General features: G+C 40.6%; 1 protein-coding gene across 1 annotated transcript in view; it reads left to right on the forward strand.

Annotated features, from left to right (window-relative positions):
* The first annotated feature begins 7,637 nt into the window (after positions 1-7,637).
* The window catches only part of epb41l2 (erythrocyte membrane protein band 4.1 like 2), a 53,722-nt gene continuing 48,464 nt past the window's right edge, over positions 7,638-12,895 (forward strand). The window contains 1 exon segment of the mRNA XM_030721420.1: positions 7,638-7,871. The gene's annotated coding sequence lies outside the window, so the exon portion shown is untranslated.

The following is a 12,895-nucleotide window of genomic DNA, read 5'->3' on the forward strand; positions in this document are numbered from 1 at the left end:
GGTGGATCTAACATTGTTGGACATTTGATGAATAAACTCTCATACAATGTGAGAATGTAATCAAAATTTGCCAGAGGGAAAGTATGATTTTTAGGACACCTGAGCCCAACATTAGCTGGCATACCGTTAGCTTATAACCAGCTGTTGTTGTTTAGCTGGCTTGTTGTCAGCTATCTGGAGATGGATGGGTCACATGTCTAATATGATGGCAATATGTAATTGCAACAATATCCGGAATAAATAAGCATGTTTATGCACATTTACTTGTATTAGAGCCAGTTTCAGGGCATCACTGCCTTTGTTACCTGTTGAAGTTCAGGCTCTGGCTGCTGGGCTGGGGTCGGCATACACTCAGCTTTAATATCACTTGGGGTTTTTTGCTAGGTTTGTGTTAGCATGAAGTTTTGTTAGCAGTATAATGCAGTTGTTTCTGTCCTGGAAGCAGTTTGCATTGCACCATTGTGCTCTTGTCCTTTTGTGCAATAAAAATAAAAGTAATGTCTATATCTCCACTCCTCAAAACTTGTAGACCACCACTGTCCTCCTCCTGCACACAATCTGAATTCAGCCGACTGTAGCACAAGTGCGCAGAAAGAAACAGGTATGTTTGTTGGATTTATTCCCTTTTCTATCGTCCCAGCATGCAGATACCTGAAGAACCTTTGTATTGTGAGTAACAACATAAATGTAACTTTAATGTAAGTAAAGTGTCACATGACTGCATTACTGAAAAATACAATGTGACTACAGTAACCAGTTACTTTGGAACATGGTACACTCAACATTGGTTAGACCCCTAATGTCAGCTGAGGTAAGAAGGAAGAGGATGAGGGAGGAAAGAGAGCAGTGGTGGAGGAGGAGAAAGACATAATGACAACGAGATGATGAAAATATACATGTATAAATGTTAAATGGTCATATATAGTCTGACAGAGCTATTTGTGATCTTGAAATTAAAACAACTTATAAGGCATATTGCGTATGTGGCTGGTCTTTGGCCACATACGATGGACATTGCAGAACGGCGATGCCCATCTCAGCCCCTGCACTCAAGATGGTGGCTCCACAAACCGGAACCTGCTCCTGTGTATTTTTAATGGATTAATTCAGAGTTTATGAGAAAGCATCAGTTTATTGGAAGACATAATTACACTCTAATCAGTGTATGTTTATGAGTAAAACCTTCTTTTTATCTATTAAATAACTTCAAAAAATTACTCACTGTGCCTTTAAGTCATTAAGAACACGCTGCTGTTATTTACAACAGTGACTTGACAAAAGGCAAATGTTCTCAAGGAAATTAGAGTAGGGTTAAAAAGAGTTGCTATAGCTTTAAAATAAATATCGTAGAGTACAAAGTACAAAAATAGATATTTTGGTTGTGGTGGTGTTCTGTGACACATCTGTGCCCAAATGTTAGGTGAGTTTCCTCTATGTGAAAAAGACAAGTGCAAACACAGCACTGAAACCACAGACTGCAGCTTGGTGACACTAGAAGAACAAGTTTCTAAATAAACTTGTGTTTTATTTCCACTGATAAAGTAATGACGGGCAACCCTGCAGACAGCTCTCTGAGAGCTCTCTCCATATGTTTCTTGCATTCCCGCACTACTTCTTGTCAATATACTGTACATAATATGTACAGCATACATTTCAGGTTACGACTTCCCCCTCTATATCGATCTGCACATTAAGTTGTTTGTCTTTTCTATGTTCTTTCTCGCTCTTCCTTCCTTGACTGACACCTGATCCTGGAGTTTAAAGTTACCACACACACACACACACACACACACACACACACACACACACACACACACACACACACACAGCAGGGTGAGTGAGTGAGAGAGCTAATGGCTGACTTTACATGAAACAAACAGGTGGGAATGGATAAAGAAGCATTTGTTCAGTGTCCTTGTATTTGTTGAAGCTAGAGCAAGAGAAGCAGAGTTATTCAGGGAAGTACGCAGTCCACTCAGACGGCTATTGCTTATCAGCTGTTTGTCAGGTAAAGTGCATCTTAGTGTGTGCCACTAATTCGTGTGTGCTGCGCTGTGTTAGCATGTGTTTAACACAGAAATTGTACATTTCTTCAGCCTGGATGAGATTTTATGTAGTCTGTAAGCAACCGTGGTGTCCATAGACTGCATATCATCTAACTAAGAATCTAAGCTTCACCTACAGAAATGAGAGATGGTTTGTACTGAATCAGGGGTATTATGGGGAAGAGATTTAGTGTATTTCTGTTATATGTGACTGTGTTTTTTCCCAGCATATGTGGTGATCTTCAGGAATAATATAGGTAATATATTGCATGAAACCTTTTGACTTTTTAAAATCATGTCTGAGAGATTGCCCTTTAATATTGATTTACGGCGTTGTCGCTTTAAAATACATGCAAAGAGACATAGACATTACAGAGCACAAGACAACTTTAATAATATTTACATATAACCATTTAATATTGGGTCTTCTTTTTAGGGCATCAACTCTTTTTCAATTCTAATTTGCAAGAACAAGACTTAGAAGCTATTAAAATGCAGATAAACACTTATGGATATAATGATAGTATCATAGGCTGAATGTTGTTCTAACTCTTTAAGTGATGATTCAGAAGGATTTTAATAATGGGTAAAATACTGCAGATGGCATCGCCTTCAGCGACGGTACTGTGCAACTGTCTCGAGCCACCCCTCATTTCTTTATATTTTTCTTCCAAGGAGTCAGACTTGGAATATTTTTAAAGTGGTCTTGAGCAATAGTTTTCCAGGCTTTCTGAAGGTATTTCAAAGTTTATTAAATTATATTTCTTCTTATTATTTGGTTGTTAAGCCACTTAACTCTGGCCTATGAATCATTTAAGCGTTAAAAAAAAAAAACCTTCTGACTTAAGGGATGAACCAGTGTTGTAACATAACAGACAACTCAGCAAAGAACCAATTTTAAATTGTATCTTTAAGCACTTTGTTACTAGCAGTTCGTCACAAAAGCACATCATTTGTTCCCATTTCTTTTTAATCTATCAAAAATGCCAAAGATAACACAGTTTGACAGATATAAAATTGTATTTTTGCACCAACAACGTGGTTTCCAAAGAGCCATTTGCCAAAAACTTGGCATATCTCAGCAGGTTGTGCAGTGTGTCCTCAAAAATTTTGAGAAAACATTTTGAGAAAACTGTGACAAATAGGGCAAAAGAAGACGCGGCAGGCCTAAAAAACTATCTGCTGGGTATGAATAGTATCTGAGAGTCATGTCCTTAGAAAACAGGAAAAACTTGAAGTGGATCTGCTGTTTCAGTTGCTCAATCTACTGCTTGTTGATGCTGCATCAGAAATGTAAGGGTGGCTGTCAAAAAGCCATTCTTAAGGAATATGTCTGTGTAGGTTCTCAGTCATCCAGGTCATAGTAGTCTCTGGAGCTTGAAAAAAGGGGCAACTGGACTTCTTTTTGTTTCTTAAAGACCTTTCACCTCTCATCCGAAAGACTTCTTCAGTTCTCAAACCAAAAGGTGGAGGGACCCAGGTATTTAAACCCCAGTGGGCATAGTCCCTTGGAGGTGGTTGTGACCCACTATTGTTCATGTACATAATCACATGCGCCAAGGTGTGAATGAAGGCGTGGGCCATTACAATCAGCGGTTTTGGGTAAAACCAATTTTGGGACTTCACCCCATTGTATCAAGTGACCTATTGAGGTCACCTGAACAAAGGTGTGGATGGGGGTTGAGGCGCCTGGGGAGGGAGCTCAGGATTGGACTGTAAACATGGGAAAGATGGTGACGTAATCCACCTTCTCTGTTCACTGCTGTCCAGTGCAGTGAAGAGTGCTCAGACTTCTAGATTGGAGAAACCAAACAGCCTCTTCACAAACGAATGGCACAACATAGAAGAGCCACCTCGACAGGACAAGACTCAGCTGTACATCTGCATCTGAAGGAGAAAGGGCACTCGTTTGAGGATGCCAACGTTCACATTTTGGACCGGGAAGACAGATGTTTGAAAGAGGAGTAAAAGAAGCCATCTATGTCCACTGTGAACAACCATTGCTAAACAGAGGAGGGGGACTGAAAATTAGTTGCAACAGGTCTCATGGAGTGATGAATCCAAATCTGAAAGTTTTAGTTTAAACTTTTGATATGTAGAGAGAAGGTCAGGATAGAAGTACAACAGAGTATCTACAACCATCTGTAAAACATGGTGGAGGCTCTGTCATGGTGTGGGGCTGCATTTCAGCCAGTGGTGTTGGAGATCCTGTCAAAATTGATCTAATTATGAGTGTAGACATGTACCATCACATTTTGATCCACCATGCAATACCATCTAGAAATTGACTAATTGGCAACAGCTTCATTTTTCAGCACGACAATGATCCCAAACACAGTAAAAAAAAACAAAAAAAAAAACGCACAGTGGAACACTATCCATCATGGCTCATGGACCTCAACATTATTGAAGCATCTTGACAGACAACAGAGCAAAATGCAGCCACCATTCAAAGAAGAGCTTTGAATGTCCTTCAAGAGGTCTGGAGAACCGTTCCTGAAGACTGCTTAAAGAAATACCAGAAAGCTGCCTCAGGGAGTTCAGGCTGTGTTGAAGAATAAAGGTGGTCATATCAAACATTAACTTTCAAGCTCTTTAGAGTACAAACTCTATTTTTGCCTTATATAGTTATGACATGTATGTTTGCACAAAGTCAGGATATAGGGATGCCTGTGTCATATTTTCAAAAGGTTAAAGAGATAAATGTTTTTCAGTTCAGGGTTTCAGGATGACAGGATCATAGCTGACTCATCCTCAGATGAGGGTACAGACTTGCCCGGGCAATAGCTGATCTAGTGGGCAATGTTTTGCTAGCCAGATGGCTGTGTCACAGTAATTCTCCTTAGAAGTGCTCGCCACTAATCCCTTAGAGAATCTGTACCGGGTTGATCTCATGTCTGCATGTGAAACCAAACAGCTAGCGTACTGTAGCTCTCTGGCTGGTAAAGCACTGAAATTCTGATCATGAAGACTGGTAGTGTGTGGACATTGTAGCACAAGTTGTAGGTTTACTGGGAGGATACATCTATCCAACCCTGTGGGCTGCTCACCACGCACTGAGAGGTTTCTATAGGACAAAGCAGGAAGCGCTGCGATAATCAAGAGAAGACAGAGCGCAAGGAGAGAGGGATACAGGCACCATAGATTGAGTCAGGCTGATTAGGTGCAGATTCAAATCATAAGATTGTCTTAATCTCAATGTGGGAACTATTTCTGCAGCATGGGACCTTTGACAATCAGGTATACTTTTCTAGCTCTTTTATGCCTTTAGGGCTCTAGAAAAGCTCATTGCTATTTATTGCAGTTTTTCTTATTGTGATCTTAATGTTAAAGGTGAGCCAGGCAAAATGAAATGTCTTAAAAGCAAGAAAAACTTCCAGGTCGTCTCATAATAACAAAAACTCCAGAGATCAGTTCACCTAGACCCCAGAAACCAACCTGTTATTAAACCTGTTACAGGGCCAGTGAGCCCAAAAAGGTTGAAGACTTCAGGTGCAGTTGAGGATGACTTTAACGGAGTGTAATAGTTGCGATCTCAGTGCTGTTAGGGGATGGGCTGTGTATTGTCTTTTTCCCCCACGGCTGGTCTGGATGAGTCATGAGTGCAGAGGAATCAGCTATGCCACCTTCACTGATGAGCAGACTCAATGAAACTGGATTGTTGTAGCCATTCTTGTCAAAATGCATGAAACTGTCACAACAGCCGTAAAAATCTGTTAGGCATGTAAAGGCATGAGCCTATTACATTCATTACAAGTGCGGCTGTAGCAGATGTAGCTCATACAATAAACATGTGGATGCAATGTGAAATAATGCCTAGCCTTTAAATCAATTTCTGATGCAGTGAACTCTCTCTGTCTCATTGTGCGCACTCCTCTGGACTGCTTTGCTGCTGGATCAATGCTGCTTTGCTAATGGTGAGTTCACTGAAGCATTCACTCCACCCGCCTCTTAGTTACTTAACTGGGAAATCCAGCCATTGTTTCCTGTTGAGTTTTTGTTTCACTGTTTTCATTAGTTAGTAATATTTCAATCATTTAGCTTCATCTTCTAGTTGTTCAGGCCAATCTGCTATAAATGACTGTTGTCCTTGTGTGGTTGTTTACCCATCTTTTTGTAGCTGTCAAATCTGCATGCTGCCTTACTCTATAAGCCAATTACTCAAGCTCTGTTAATCTGGGTGTGGGTGTTAGTGTACATCTGTGAGTGTGTGTGTGTGTGTGTGTGGCAGCAGCCGTGCTCCATGTTATGCAATGACCACTTTTTGTCCCTCACAGATCCTGATTTGGGAATAAACTGCTTATGAAAGTGAAATGGGAGCTAAAAACTAATGTGCTTGATGTCACTTCTGTAGGATGGGTTTGAATTTCTGAGGAACTATAATTAGGAAATTCTGTGAAAAAAAATATAAAACAAAACATGAAAGTAGGTCTCTGGAGCTTGAAAAAAAGGCGACTGGACTTCTTTTTGTTTCTTGAAGACATTTCACCTCTCATCCGAAAGGCTTCTTCAGTTCTCAACCAAATGGTGGAGAGACCCAGGTATTTAAACCCCTGTGGGCATAGTCCCTTGGAGGTGGTTATGACCCTCTATTATTCATGTGCGTAAACACATGTGCCAAGGTGTGTTTACCTCTACCTTACCTTTCGGATGAGAGGTGAAATGTCTTCAAGAAACAAAAAGAAGTCCAGTCGCCTTTTTTCAAGCTCCAGAGACTACTATGACCTGGATGACTGAGAATCTACACAGACAATGAAAGTAGGTCTATTAACAATAAATGCAAGTAATTTATGAATGAAAAACATAGCCTGTATATTTAGTTAATGGCAGAAAAAAATGTCTTGACCAACTCACCTGCAGGATTTTAGAAGCAATATTGAACCTGTACTGCATCTTCTTCTTTTTTCGGCCCTCCCTGTAGGGGTCGCCAGAGCGGCTCACCTGACTCCATCTCACCCTATCATCCTCATCTGTCGCACCAGCCCTCTGCATATCCTCCTTCTCTACGTCCGTGACTCTTGCCTGCGCTTTCTTCTTTACCTCTCCTGTGCCCTGTCTGTTGCTTTGAGTGGTTGGCCCCTAGGTATTTAAACTACTCTACCTTCGCTACCCCTTGCATATGCAGGTTTTCCCCGTGCACTCATTTGTGGTCCACATGTAGTTCAATCAGAGTCCATGTTACCTGACTTTACAGAAGTCTGTGCATTTTCCAGTTATTTTTGGCCATTTGGTAAAAATATATTTTCAGCTAGAGTAAATTAAACCACACTAAAAAAAATTGCTTTCCAAATTAAAGCCTAAATATCTATTTACATTTTATTCAATTCTTAAAACGTGTTTATTTATTTATACATATTAAATTAAAATTCGCCAACACTCCTATTTCAAGTCCAACATAAAAAAAGAAACCAGCCCCCCCCCCCCCCCCCCCCCCCCCCCCAACCACAAGAAACTGCAAAAAACATCATAACATGTGCATCCTCTAGAGGGAGCTGCTCCGCTACATTAGCGCTACCATGTCTACGTTGAACGTCCCTCCAACGCTGAAGGACAACACGTGCGACCAATCACATATCGAGATCTAATACAGTACTCTCTCTGAGCCAATGGGAGTCAGCGCAAAGATGTTTTTCACTGTATAAGGGCGGGCCTTCGGGGATGATGGACACGTTTGCTTTGAGCTCTGGCCAAATCTTCGGTGTGGACTGTAGTTGAGATTTTTGGAGGCTGAGGTAGTGGGGCGTACGTTATTTTTTGGAGGAGAACAGAGCGCGAGTCCACGTTTGGAAAAGTCTCCCCACACGCATCGTTGGAAATTAACAACAGGTAACGTTTAATTTAACCTCCTTTGAGTCACGTGATTTCTACATCAGCGACTGCAGCTGGTTCATCGCTTTTTCGGGTATTCTGCACGTAGAATATCGTAACGTACCTAACCTGCGCTGATGTGCACTGTAACCGGAGTTAGTTGATGTAAAGAGGCAAAGAAAACACTACGTTTGTGATTGAAAGTCGTTATTTAGAGTTCTAGTCATACCTTCGATGTGAGGCGCTTCATGGCGCCTATCTCCTTCCATATTATCTATCCCTATTATCACCTTAGCTACCTCCATGCCCCGCGGTCCTCTCGCGCGGATGTGTTTTAGGTAGTCAACATCAAAGGTTTAGTGAAGCAGGTAAAAACCTGTGTGGCTTACACGGGGAAAAAGTCACTTTCTAAATGAATAGACCGAGTCCCTTTACCCGTCTGGGGTTTAGTTAGATAGGTGAATGCTACCGTTGTGTAACGGCGGGTTTTAAACACGCCACAGTATCTTTGACTATTCAAACATCCGGCTGAGTCTTTCTGCGGGACAATGCGTGCAGCTCCTTCCTGCGCTGAGTTAACAAGTAGTACACGGTGATTCTGCTGTAGCACCACGTTGTTCAGAACGAGTCTACATTTAATTTCCATGGTGTTTTTTTGTTTTTCGGTCAGTCGGCTGTCCTTACGTGTTTTTTTTTTCTTTCTTTCTCTCTCCCTCTTTCTGTCTTTTAAAATTTTTTATTTATTTATTTATTTTTTATAAAAACCCGTTTCCAAAATGAGTGACATTTATTTCATATGGTTTCATATTCGTGAGTGGTTCTCAAAGCTGTCTGGGAAATGCAGTCCACTTTGCTTGTTTGCCGGATTTCAAACATAGGTTTAGACCAGGGGTGTTAAACATAAGGCCTGGGGGCCAGAATCGGCCTGGCAGAGAGTCCAAGCTGGCCCAGTAGACGGCTTTGGAAAATGTGAAGGTGGGTATGAATTTTGAACTTTAAACTGTATTTTTTTTTTTTTTTTTCATAAATTTTACAGCTTTTCTTACTGATAAAGACCTCCTCTGCAGCCAGTTATAAAACTTCACAGTAATTAAGTAATAGATAACCATTTAAATGACAGAAAAGTTGCTGGGGTGATAACTATGACTATTGTGACTATGGTGACAAGGATATTTACTACTACACACAGTGTAGTAGTATCTGCCCTTAGCAAACAGAGAAAACGGATGTGGTGTGATATTTACTTTTATTTTCTCATCATTTTATTACATGTCTGCTAGCCTAGGTCTGTCTACATGCAATACTTGCATGTGTTTATTTGTTTCCTACACAGTACCATAGAAGCTGTAATTTTTCAGATGGCAAGGACACAACTAGTTCAGACAGATGCAGGCAGACTGGACAGAGCCAAGATTGTCCAGACTTGTAAAAAGTTTCTGGCAAACATATCTGTGTGTATTATGCCATTGTTAGTCTTTAAATGTCTCCTGTTGATCATAAAAAAATACCTAATATATCAATGATTATCAGTCTTTGATGTTTAGAAGTACCACAACTGAGACCAGTACACACAGACTAATATTAGGGCATCTAGCCATGTACTTATATTCCTAACAGTCACTCTTGAATCTAATCATATGTCATAGTATGTGCTAAGTACCCATGGGCTTAATCAGCTCAACTCTGATTGTGCTCTGTGTGAAATGAAGGTAGGTTAGATAGTAATGAAGGACATCAGGACAGAGATAAAGTCATGGACAGTAAACAGCCCCAGGCTGTGCCCCTAATGTGTACGTTGGGATCAAAGAACTAACCATTGTTTTTTTTAAAAGTTAATCTATTCATTTCCCAGGCTACAACAGTGTCCTTCCAGGTAGCTGGTGGGGTGCCATCTTTGTTTTGATTAAAAGTCTTTTGCATTTAGTGGAAAGATAATGTTTTAGGTTAAAGGAGACTTTGAGGACTGGGCTGAATTGTTTTTTTCTGGCTAGAACCCTGTGTACTCATGGATTTTTGTTGTTTCATGCAGGTAAGTGGTTCTGACACTCACTAGTCCTCTGCCACCTTCCTTCCTTGTAGTGTATAGTCTCAGGGTGCTGGACTTGGAGTGAAATCCTCCATGCATGGTAAAGCGCTTTCTCGTTTTGATTTCTGGTTCCTCAACACCTGATGCGGACCTTGTTAAACCAGGAGATGTCTGAGTTGGTATGTCTTAAATTATGTCTCTCGGCCATATTCCATAGTCTTGGGTAGCATGGGGGCCTAACCTGGGGACCCTTACTTGCTGCATGCTCTGGCAGAGTTGTGTGACATTGACAAAAAATTATATCTCGATATTTTCTGTAATTTTGTCGATAACAATAATAAGCTTGCAGTTCTGCAAGCTAATAAAATATACAGACTTTTAAGACTTAATGGATGGATGTTAATATCCTTTATCTTCCGCTTTATCCTGCTAGTTGGGGGGTGGAGCCAATCCCAGCGTCATGGGGCAATTTGCCGTAAGGCTTTTTTTTTTTAGCAAATGACTCCCCTAAAGTTTGCTGAGTGTGTGTTTTGCCAGACACCTCAGCTGATTTAGGTTTGTCTTGGACAGCGGGCTCCCAAAGCTTTTCATATTCCTCATACTCTGTGCGGTGGTTTGTTCAGAGATGATGGAACAGGTTAGTTATAGAGCTATCTTTAACAGCAACCGGTTTCTTACAAAGTCAATGTCAGTCTTTTCAAATTCAAACCACATCAACGCAAGTGAAGATGATCCTCGCCTAGGAATTAAATCTTAGGCGGTAGACTGTGAGGCTGGCGATGTTTGAATTTCTAACCCTGGCGCAGTGTGTTCGCTCATTTCCAGCTTTAGGTGTGTTGATTAGGCAGCTATGCTAGCACACAGTATGAGTACTCTAATGTGCACGTGCAGCAGCCTTTACTAAAGCATGAAGTAGTGAACATGTGGAGTCAAGGTGTTTTGATTGTTTTTTGTATTTTTTTTTTTTTTTTTTTTTCCAGCCAGTAGCATACTCGTTAACGTCATCTCGCACATTGTTAACACGGCAATTAAGATCTTATCATAGATGATATATATCGCACACCCCTATGCTCTGGCTGGGATTTGAACCCCTAACCTATTGTTCCAAGAATGGTTATTGCATGCATTTGTATTGATGTCCTGTTCTCGTGAATGCAGTATCTCTCACATCTCTCATAAATTGAGGGATTTCTTTAAAATTGAACACAAATGTTTATTTGGACTCAAGGGTAAACTGATTACACTTCAACATAATGATACATATCTGTGAGTTACGTGCAGAGCAACCAGCATGTGTGTAGTTTCTTTAATTAAATATAACCCCTGTATGTGCCTTCTGATGATGCCACACCTTATTTGACTTGGCATAGGTATTTATTCTGATATGATGGGCAGTGTGGATTTTTTTCATGTCATTTTCTCTAATGCTGTTTCCCCTGCTAATGTGTCTGTATTTGTAACAGAGTTTAGTCAGTCCTCATCTACACAACTGTACATTAACATGAGCTGTTTTAGAGTTACTTATCAGCCAATCATTTTTAGAAGGTTTCTATTTTATTAGAATTAAAAAAGTGTCCCCAGTTATCAGCTTAAGAGTTCAGACAAAAATACAGCTTCTGAGCTTCTGTCATCAATTTAAAAATGGGCACCTGTACAATATAAGCCAACCCAGTACAGCAGAAAAACAGCTGAGGACCTAAATATTATCATTTTGGGTAATATGCATTTTGCTTTGCAGGTGTTTAGGTTATTTTGGCGTAGAAGCACATGTTGCACACTTAGTCAAGCACAACAAACAACTTCAGTATTTAAAGCTTTCATGATTAGCAGCCACAAAGCCAAATTACAGTGGGAAGTGAACATGTTTTAGTCCACATTCAGTATCAGTATTGGTGCAAGCAGGAAGCTGATTTTTGTTTGGTAAGCTATAAGGGGAAGCTAGGAGCAAGTGTGTCTGTTTCTGGGTTGTGTTTTTTCCTGTCAGGCTCCTCACTGTGTGTATAGTTTATCTATAATCATCAGTGCTATGTTCATTGTCAGACTCTCAGGATGTGCAGAACAGTGGCGGCTCTGTCAAACCCACTAATGAGACGCCTTAATTGGTTGTTCTGGTGGGAGAATCTGCTCATTAGATCTAGCTGGAACTTAACTGTGACCTTGCTGGATTGCAGAGCGTAGAAACTTTGCATTTCCTATGGATGTTGCAATTTTTATTTATTTTTTTGATAGCTTTTTTTTTTTTTTCCTCACCTTCCTTTTTAGCAGCGTTCCCAAAGACCAAACGATGTTGCGAACCTGTGAATGTATGTGTTGTGGATTTTTTTTTTTTCTCAGTTTACACCACTAATATCTATGTGAATTTAGCTCTTAAGCTTTTAAAAACTGATCCATGTTTACATCATTCACAACTAGCCATAAATATGCAGATTATTCATCCCCTACCACTAGCTTGCTAGCACCTTTCTCTAATGAACAACCCTACTCATCACTCGGGATGGGTGTGCACTAGACTGAGGGGAAATAATCGCTGTATAGTCACTACAATAAACTAGAGTGCACTACTGTGTAGGACGGCAGGTTGAAAGGAGAAATGAAGGAAAACAGACACGTAGTGAGGAAGTAAGAGTCAGACATGAGAAGAGAGACTGAGTGAGAGTGCCAGAGAGAGTGAAAGATATTGCTTAACCATTCGGAAGGGCTATGGGAACATCCCTGCATGTGTGTTTGTGCCCGTATGTGTGTTTTCATCCTGACCCTGTGGGTTCAACAGGAGCAGAACTCGTCACATCAACTCAGGCACACACAGATAATCCTACTGTCCCGCATCAGTTTGAATGAATAACACTGTGGTGTTTTTATAAAGTAGTGTATATGGGGGGGTCAAAAATCCAGGTACTGCAATTTTCTTGCCCAGTTCTAGTGAATGAAAGCAGTTACTACTTTAACCACAAAGCACAGTCTTTCAGGCTTTCATCTCCTTCATGAGTGTAGTGACACTGGGGCAGTTGTTAAGGTG

Source organism: Archocentrus centrarchus, chromosome 24, assembly GCF_007364275.1.
Source record: "Archocentrus centrarchus isolate MPI-CPG fArcCen1 chromosome 24, fArcCen1, whole genome shotgun sequence".
Classification (NCBI taxonomy): Eukaryota; Metazoa; Chordata; class Actinopteri; order Cichliformes; family Cichlidae; genus Archocentrus; species Archocentrus centrarchus.